Below are 9,496 nucleotides of genomic sequence, written 5' to 3' on the forward strand. Positions count from 1 at the left end.
ACTTTTCTTGTTTGAGTCAACATAAACCATCAACCTATACACATCACTACCATTCCATCAATAAACATAAAACTACCACTCCACCACCATAAACAAAACCGAAAAAAACTCACGGTTTCCACCACCTCACCACTAATCTAAAAATATCACATAAACCCAGAATTTTCACAACACCACCACCATTATTAAAAAGAATAACACACTAAATAAAATAACAGAAAAAAAAAAAAAAAGAAAGCACATTTACAGTAACAACATTTTAATATTTTTTTTTCCAGGTAAAACAATCCAAGGATCGGAAAGAACGAAAAAGCTCGGAACATATCCACCGCAAAAGAACAGGCCCGTAGTTGCTGCGCCGAAAAAGCACTCTACCGGACCACCATGGATCCATCGCCGGATTGTTCAAGATCCTCCGACCACCGCAAGTCAACACACGTCGACAACCGCAAGCTCCGGAAAACGCCCCCTCCGATTCAGATCCCGGCCACTTGTAATCCACTGCCGATCCGCCACCCGTTTGGTACCCTTTATTTATTTTTCATTCACTTTGTGTGAGTGGCTATTGATTTATTTGCTACTGATTGTTTGAATGAAATTTAAGAGAGGATAGATCAAAGAAGGGCTCTCCATTGTGTGTTTGTTTTGTCTGTAGTAGGATAAAAAGAGGTTAACATGGGAGACAGAAGTATCACGCTACCACTAGCAATTTTTTCCTTTCTTTTTAATTTTATTATTATTATTATTATTAATTTAATTGTTTTAAATTATGTTTTTTTTGGTAAAGAAATTGGATGGGGTTTGAAACCCCACGTGACACATCATCCCACTTTTTATTTTTTTTATATAATTTAATAAAACATTATTTGTAGATTAAATTAGTAGTGATGGTTTATAATCTAGTGTAAATTCCAACTAAAAAAATTATTATTATTTCATTTAGATGTTTTCTTTAGAAAATACCAAAAATGTTATTTTAGTTAGTATGTATTTAGAAATTAATATGTTTGTTATCTCTTGCTAATTTTTTACTATTTTTTTTTAATTTTATATATCCTGACTAATATTTTCTTGTTTTTCGAGGTACCATCTTGAGTATTGGACCATTTTGCAAACCTTTATAAATTTTTGTATATATTGTCTTTTATTACCGCATTTTTTTAATTATGTAACTGTTCTTGGTTGTAATAGTTTTAAATTAGGTTTTACATTCTGCACTCCCTAGTTTATTGTACTCCCTTCCCCGAAGCCTTGTAATAGTTAGGATTTATTTTCTGCTTTTTACTTTCTGCATTATATACTGCTTAGATGTATGTTAGGATTGCATGGAAAGATAACAAATGAACATAGCCCACTAATTCAAAGTAAATAAAATAACTGAATACAACACACTTGCACGCACTCACCCTTAAGGTACGCTCCTCTTTGGTTGCCTTCGATTAAAGGTCGTGTCCCTCGAACGTAGAGGTACCAATTAGCAAAAGTCCCTCGATTAAAAATCATCGCAAAGATCATTAGTCCCTCGATGACCCACGATGTTGCCTACGATGATATGACCTAGTCCCTCGGACGGTTGCCTACGAAAACGATGATTGTCCCTTCGAATTTGCTAAAGGTACCTCTACCTGTTGCCTTCAACGACCTCGATGACCCTTCGATGACCCGCACGTCCAATATAACAAGGACTACCTACTCCTATATAGTATGGATAGTCCTGGGAACTTTAAAATTTACAGAAAAAGACCAATTATTTAGGGTAGTGCTCTTAATCTGCCTAGCTCAATTAAAAAACATCTTTTCAATACTCTTTCAAAAAAAACTAAGGCTACGCATTTACGCTAAAGTCCTTATGCCTCCTTTCAAAACAAACAAACAAACATGAGCTAAGCAAGTTAAGAGCCCGTAGATAACTACGGATGAAAAGGGTGCTTGCACCTTCCCTTTTCATAACTTACCCCCCGAGCCCGTTTTTCTTTTAAAAAGGTCTTTTTCTGTACTTTTTACCTTTCCTAACATTGGACAAAATAAAAGTCGGTGGCGACTCTTGCTCACCGCAACATTGTTGCACATTAAAAATAAAAGTCAGTTCACCGAGTTACACGACACCTTTGACGGTTCCTCAACATTCAAACAAAAAAGAGAAGACGGTAAAAGCAGAAATTTCGCAACAATCCATACTCCAACAACTACCAGATGGCATCTACAAGCCCATCTCCGACAAAAAGTCCCTACTGCAAATAGGGCAAATTTCTTAGTATTCTAGTGTTCAATCACCTTCTACCTTCAGATACCGACTGGCATACAAACCACTCTACATCTTCAGGTCTAAGATAATTGAACAGGGGCAGCTGTCATACCCCAAAATTTGCCCACACTATTTCTCCTATTTAAGTTTCAAATCCATATACAAAGCTCCTATACAAATTCTCCTATACAAAGTTCTGAACTAGGGTTTGGTTCTTTCAAAGGAAAATCACTGAATCAATGGCTCAAGGTGATTCCATAGGGTCACAAACATCCCAAAGAATCTCCATGTAAAGTTCCAAGCCAATCAGAGAAAGTTGAGTCCCTCAAATCTTGATTAGGGCAACAATCGACTCTCAAGGGCAAAATGGTCATTTCAAGTCAATACACAGTCAAAATTCGAGATATTTGGTCAGCAACATCCTCTTAACCCTAAAATCATCATTTGATCAAGGGTTGATCATGATGATACAAGGAAAGATCAGAAAAGTCAAAAGTTACTATTTTGGGCATGAACTGAAAAAGTCAATCAAACTTTGAAAATTCACCAAATATTCATACTTCATCAGAAAAATTCCCACTAAAGCTTATTTTGAAGGGAATTCATTCCTCTATCCAATGGTCCAAGAATCAGAGCTCATAGGTCAATGGTTTAAGAGATATGGCTTCATACATTATAGGTCATTTTCAAAAGTCAACAAAAAGACATTTTTTTCAAAAGGACATAAAATGAAAATGGAGAATAATTTTGATATGAGACCAAAGACACTGGCTAGAAGACTCTTTAAGGTTTCCAAAAAGTCTACAAGCTTGAAAAAATATTGAGATATGGAGAAATGGCGTGGTATACAAGTTCACTTATTTTTCAGATGGGTACAAAGAGGAAAAAGCCTAAAATTCCAAATATTTCTAAATGGGCCCATTTTATTTCCATCCAAACCTCATCTTAGGCCCATGCACGCCCCAAAATATATATTCTTATATTTTTATTATTTTTATTGATATTTATGGTTTTTTATTTATTAAAAACTATAATTTAATCATGAAAGTATTAAAAATAAAATATATGATTTGTTTCTTCAATTATGAGCCAAAGATTCAAGCAAATATTCTCCAAAAGTCAATCAATTTTCGTGCACATAATAATTGGGAAGATATTGGATCATTTAAGCCAAATTTGGAAGGATTCCATAAAAATTTTTCAATCAAATTTCTCAAAAATTCAATCAAAGATTCAACAAAGATTTGTTTGGTTTTATAACCCTAAATCATTCTCCTATAAATGCATAACAAGTCCAAGATGCAAGGGTTCAGAATGGCTGCAGTCAAAAAAGCTCTAACTTCTCTTGAAAAATGTCAAAGAAAGTCAAGGTCGATTTCGGATTTAAAGGTTGAATCAAGGCATTCTGAAGATTCAGACATACTCCTGGGACATCAGTGAAGGAATTCCATTCGTTCCCTCAAGTCGAAGCGCCCAGAATCTCACCCCATTCGCTCACGGTTTGTCCCAAAAATTTTGGGATCGAATTCATACTTACACGCTCATTCAATACGTTTTGACCGTATATTTGTGTTCCTAATCATGTTTATATGCTTTCTGGTTAGTTTAATTGTACTTTAAGTGCAGGTAAAATCGTATGCCATGTTAGGGTTCCAAGAACTCCAAATTAGGGAACCGTGAATAGGCACAAAATTAGCCAAAATTAATATCCTCATCATGCTCAGGAGGTAGTTTCTATGCGGTTTAAGTGTTCAATTGGAATTTATTTGGAAAATATTGCGAGTTTGATGATTGCAGGGTTTTAGCAACACAAGAAACCGTAGGTAAAGGTCTGAATTATTTCCAGAAAATCCAAAGGTTGAAGATAAAGGAGCTGGGCGCGGGACTGCTTCAGTTTGAATTTTCTCGGTTTTATTTTGATTATATTATTATTGAAGTATTGTGAATTCATGTGATAACCATGGCGCTAATGGCAAGGGGCGTATTACTCCAAGTTGCAAAACGTGAGTTCGATACTTACTCACGACATTATTTTTAAAAACTTGTTTCGTTCGCAGATCCCATGAATACAATCAATGCGAGTCTACGATGGACCTTCACGCGCCAGCCCTCAGATCGGGCAGATGCCATATCCAACATACTCCAGGTTGACAGCATACCATGGACCTGAAGAGGCAAGCCACACCAGAATATTCAGCTAAGTTTCTATATTATTTTTAGTTCTTTTTATTTATCTGTTTATTTTAACTATCGAATTTCTTTTTTTACATAAAATTAATTTCTCTTTTTGTTTTCTAAAAAGGCATAATAAATCATGAAAATATTTTTAATTGTGATTAAATTGTTTTCTTATTTAAATTGTTTAGATTATTCATTTAACTAAATTATAATTAGCTTTTTATTCATTGATATTAGGTTTAGGATTTAATCAAAACCCTTTTTTATCGATTTAATTAATTAGGTAGAATACCAATAATTAATTAAATTGATTTTATTCTATTAATCATGGCTAACTTGTGCCCTAATTAGGGTTTACGAGAATCAGCCCTACACTGAATATATTTATTTTTTCTGTGCCTTTTCAGGATTGTCTTTCCAATGCCTTCCGAATACGCGCCTGATCCAAAATACGAAGTTAAGTACTCTGTTTAATTTAATTAAAATTATATTTGATTTATCTTTTAAATTAAGGTTTGTGTCGCTTTCATTTTTTTCTGCCTTGTCTCTTTTCAGGGTTAACTTTAAAGGCGCCCTATCAACCATATCAGATCAAATCAAAGCTAAGTACCGTAGCTTATATTATTGTTTTAAATTTATTTATTCTTTTATTTTAGGGGTAATCTCATTCGCCTTTGAATTAGCCATACACTCACCCTATTTCTATTTATTTATTGGTTTGCATTTTCAGGGTTGTTGATCGCCAAAGCTACGAGTTTGGTAACCCTAAACCCTAACCTTATATTTTCCTGCTTTATTATTACTTGTGTCAAACCCTATTAAGGGATCCGCTGGTTTCATTTTCCCCCTTCCCCATATTGCTATTGTACTGCGTGGTTAGTAATTTAGGGAGTGCAACTTTGAATCAACTTAGAGTCATTAAACTATAAGATAATATATTTCGAATTAACCACGTGATTGTTGCACATACGCACTCTTTTGGGGTAGCCTCTCTGTTGCCTTGTTGCCTTGTTGCCTGTTGCCTGTTGCCTTTGTGTTTTTTTGCAGAATAAGCCATGTCCCTCGAATATGAGGATACCTCAGCCATGCTGCCTCGATAACTAAAGGTCATGCGACCCTAAATGATGCTGCCTTCGATACACAAATATGACCTCGACCCTCGAAAGTTGCCTACGGAAAAAGGCTGAGGTATCTTCTGGCTGCCTACGAATAAGGCTTATTCTGATCCTTGCCTTAGGCTACCTGCCCTCCTATGGCATGGGACAGTCTTATGGCAAAGGATATTTCGATGACCCTTCTACCTCCAAACGAAAGGCTTCCTGCCCTCTTATGGCAAGGATAGACCCTTTCATTCTGAAAGGCTAAAAAGAGACCTATTATCTGAGTTTAAGGTAATTGCCCCTAATTGCCTTGCAATGCTCAATTTTCATATTCTTTCTCATAATTCTTCAAAAACTGGCTACGCTCATTTACGAGCTAAAGTCCACTTTTTTCTTTCATCTACTTTTTTCTAAAGACAAACGAGCAAGCAAAGCAATTAAGAGCCCATGGAAAACCATGGATGCAAAGGGTGCCTTACACCTTCCCTTTGCATAAATTACCCCCCGAACTCAGATTTCTTAAAAGGTTTTTTTTCTGTTTCTTTTTGCCTTTCCGAATATTGTTTGGATAAAATAAAAGTCGGTGGCGACTCTTGCTTACCGCGACATTTCGATTATTAAAAAGTCAGTTCACCGTATTACACTTATCATAGCTCATGCCAATAGAGGACAACATCTTTTTGGCCTCATACGTTCGATTGGGAAGAACATTATCATTTGGTAGCATATCTTTCATAAGGGCTAATAACTCTGAAACTTTTATCCGACCATCCATTGTCCGCCTTTAAGTTGTACAACTTTAACACCGCAGACAAACTTGTGAATTTTGTACAACCATCATACAACGGTTTCTCTGCATCGCTTACCAACCTCTCGAACATTTTGGGACAATCCTCAAGATCTTCTTCAAGCGCTTCTGCAATCTCTTCGACTCGATCATAATCATATGTGTCTGTGCAATCGTCGTTTGAAGCATACTTCGTATTACACCTCGACTTAACATTCCCGTTACTTTTCTCAACATGCATTGTCCAACATGTATAACTTCTATCAATTCCAAACCGTAGTAAATGCGATGCCAACTTATTCCCGTCAACCTTATCCCCATAACAGCAACCCAAGCAAGGACACGACATTCGAATCGGGTCTTCGGAGTGCGCAACCGCAAACTCAACGAATTCCCATACCTCTTTCTCGTACTCTTTCGACAATCGGTTTGAATTCATCCATGTATTATCCATGTCTTAATAAAGCTAAACAAAAACGATCAAACTTTCACTCTTCACAATTAACCCCTATAGCGAATTCAATTCACAAAGTTAGTAAGTTCATCACTTAACGATTAACGAAGTTGACATCAAGAATATTCCACATGTCAGAATAATGAGTAAAGCTCTTGAGCCTCTTTCATTTCTTCTTTGAAAGTAGATAACATGACTATAGTTTTTGTTAGAAATCATAATGTCAGTATAATGCGTTTATGTCAAAACGCAAAGTATAAACGGAATGAATCCGGAGCAATAAAATGCAACATATATAATCACACAATTTTAGACAAATTCATCATAATACCAGTAATTTGAGAAAGAAATTTACCTCGGATGTTACCGAACTCAGGAAAACGCCAAACGCCAAACTTTTACTCTACACAAGTTATCCCTATAGAAAATTCACAAAGTTAGTAACCACCAAGACAAAATCGATTGAACAAAGGAAATCAACAATAGTTTGAAGTGTGTACATACTCGTAAATATGTAGTACCAGAGTCAATGATACGAGCTCCAAAGAGATCCAAAGTTATCAATCCAGTCAGACCTATACAAGAAATTCAATGCAATGTATGATTATAATAAGAATGGGTGAATAGTGCAGATTCCATAAAACACAGTTTCAGAATAGTGCAGACACATACATTCATATCTCATTCAGAATAATTTCAAAAGCAATTCGAAGCGAAACTGACATGAAACCAACTCACTAGGAGTCACTTTAAAAATAATAAAAGACATATCTATGTTTGTAACAAACTATCGATAACTCTACTCACTTCTTTATCACTAAATGACTACAATACTAAATGCTTTCCTGTTATCTCTGTATCCTCCAAATTATACAAAATATTCTTCTAACTAACTAACTGCTCTAACTAGTATGTATTGCTACTATAATTCTCCTTTATTTCTATATCATAACACACTCTCGATCAAAATTCCATTTGCCAATGTCCACCAACTACAGTTTATTACAAAGACAATGAATATTTTACCTAAGCTATTACGCTACCTTTCATATTTTACCTAAGCTTTTACGCTACCTTTTCAAAGACAATGAATGTTTCATATTGTTACTAAAGTTATGTCTATGAACTCGATTGACATTGAACCGATTTGTTTAAGACTCGGCAGGGGAGTGGTTATCATGCACACCTTGTGCCACAAAATGAGTTACCACAAGAATAGTTGCAGGGACCGTATTGTATAACTAGCATAATTTGAAAAGGATCTTGAAGACTCCATTAGAAACTTTGGAAAGTAGTATAAACCACTTGCATTAAACCTCAGATTTCACATAACACTTATCAGAAAAAATAACTCAACATAACATGATTATCTCTTGATAATTTTGACACTGACAGTAAGTTTCTAGTTATGGAAGGCACAACAGAAAAAACAACAAACTAAATTTTTCAGGATTGACCATTTCCAACAAAATCCTTACTATGAATCAGTAAACAAACAAAATCAAAACATGTCAATAGATTATGAACGTGAGTTTTATTCTGTTTTTTCATCACAATAGAATTTGGGTACTTGTCAATAAAATGCATATAACATCAATAGAGTGGAAGGTTGAAGAAGCTTGCAGTTCGTGTTCTGAAGGTTGAAGAAGCTTGAACAAAACCCTAAATATGGAGAAGAAGATTTTACCTGAAAACAATGATGCCGGAGAAGAGAGGTAACGACCACGACGGCTGGAGACGGACAGAGGAGAGACGGACGGAGACGAGACGGACGGCGGCGAAGAGACGGACAGCGGCGACGAGACGGAGCGAGTAGACGGACGGAGTTGGTGAAGAGATGAATTGCTGGAGAAGAAGATAATGAACAGAAGCGTATCTGAAAGAATAAGCCCTCAATTTTATTAATTTTAATTATAACATGGGGTACCAAAGCGCTTTTTAAAAAGCGCTCTCTAAGCATGGGGTACCAGAGCGCTTTTAAAAAGCGCTCTCTAAGCATGGGGTACCAGAGCGTTTTTTAACTACCAAAGCGCTGTCGTAGCATGGGCTATAAGAGCGCTTTCAAAAGCGCTTTCACATGTCAGTCTATAAGAGCGCTTTTCAAAAGCGCTTTCGTAGGGTATGCACATTTTTTAGCGAAATTTTTTTAAAAGGCTATGAGAGCGCTTTCACTAAAAAGCGCTTTTATGTTTCCACCCTATCAGAGCGCTTTTCAAAAGCGCTTTCGTAGGGTATGCACTTTTTTTAGCGAATTTTTTTTTGAAAGGCTATGAGAGCGCTTTCACTATAAAGCGCTTTCGTAAGGGCGCTTTTAAAAATCATTTTTGGCGTAGTGAATTAAGGTGGTGTGTTGAGTAAAAAAACATAATTCAAGTGCATGTAATCGGTTATTACAAGGTTGTAACGGGTTACAACTCAAATAAAATCATTTGGTAACTGGTTACACTCTGGTTGTAACTGGTTACAACATAAACCATAGCGTTCATTAACCGGTTATTGTAGGGATATAGCCGATTATAGCAGTAGTTATTTCTGTTTTTTTTTGGTTACTTATACTTCACTCAATATAATTATATATATATATATACACGTTTTGAATATTTCATTAATAAACATCCATCATTCTCATATTCAATAATTACTGTCTCATTCCCACCATTAGAAATTACCACTTTTTTTTTTCTTCTTTTGTTTCAACAATCTAATCTCTTAATGTTGAGGTTTGTAAGTGA

The sequence above is a fragment of the Vicia villosa genome, linkage group LG6, assembly GCF_029867415.1.
Source record: "Vicia villosa cultivar HV-30 ecotype Madison, WI linkage group LG6, Vvil1.0, whole genome shotgun sequence".
Lineage (NCBI taxonomy): Eukaryota > Viridiplantae > Streptophyta > Magnoliopsida > Fabales > Fabaceae > Vicia > Vicia villosa.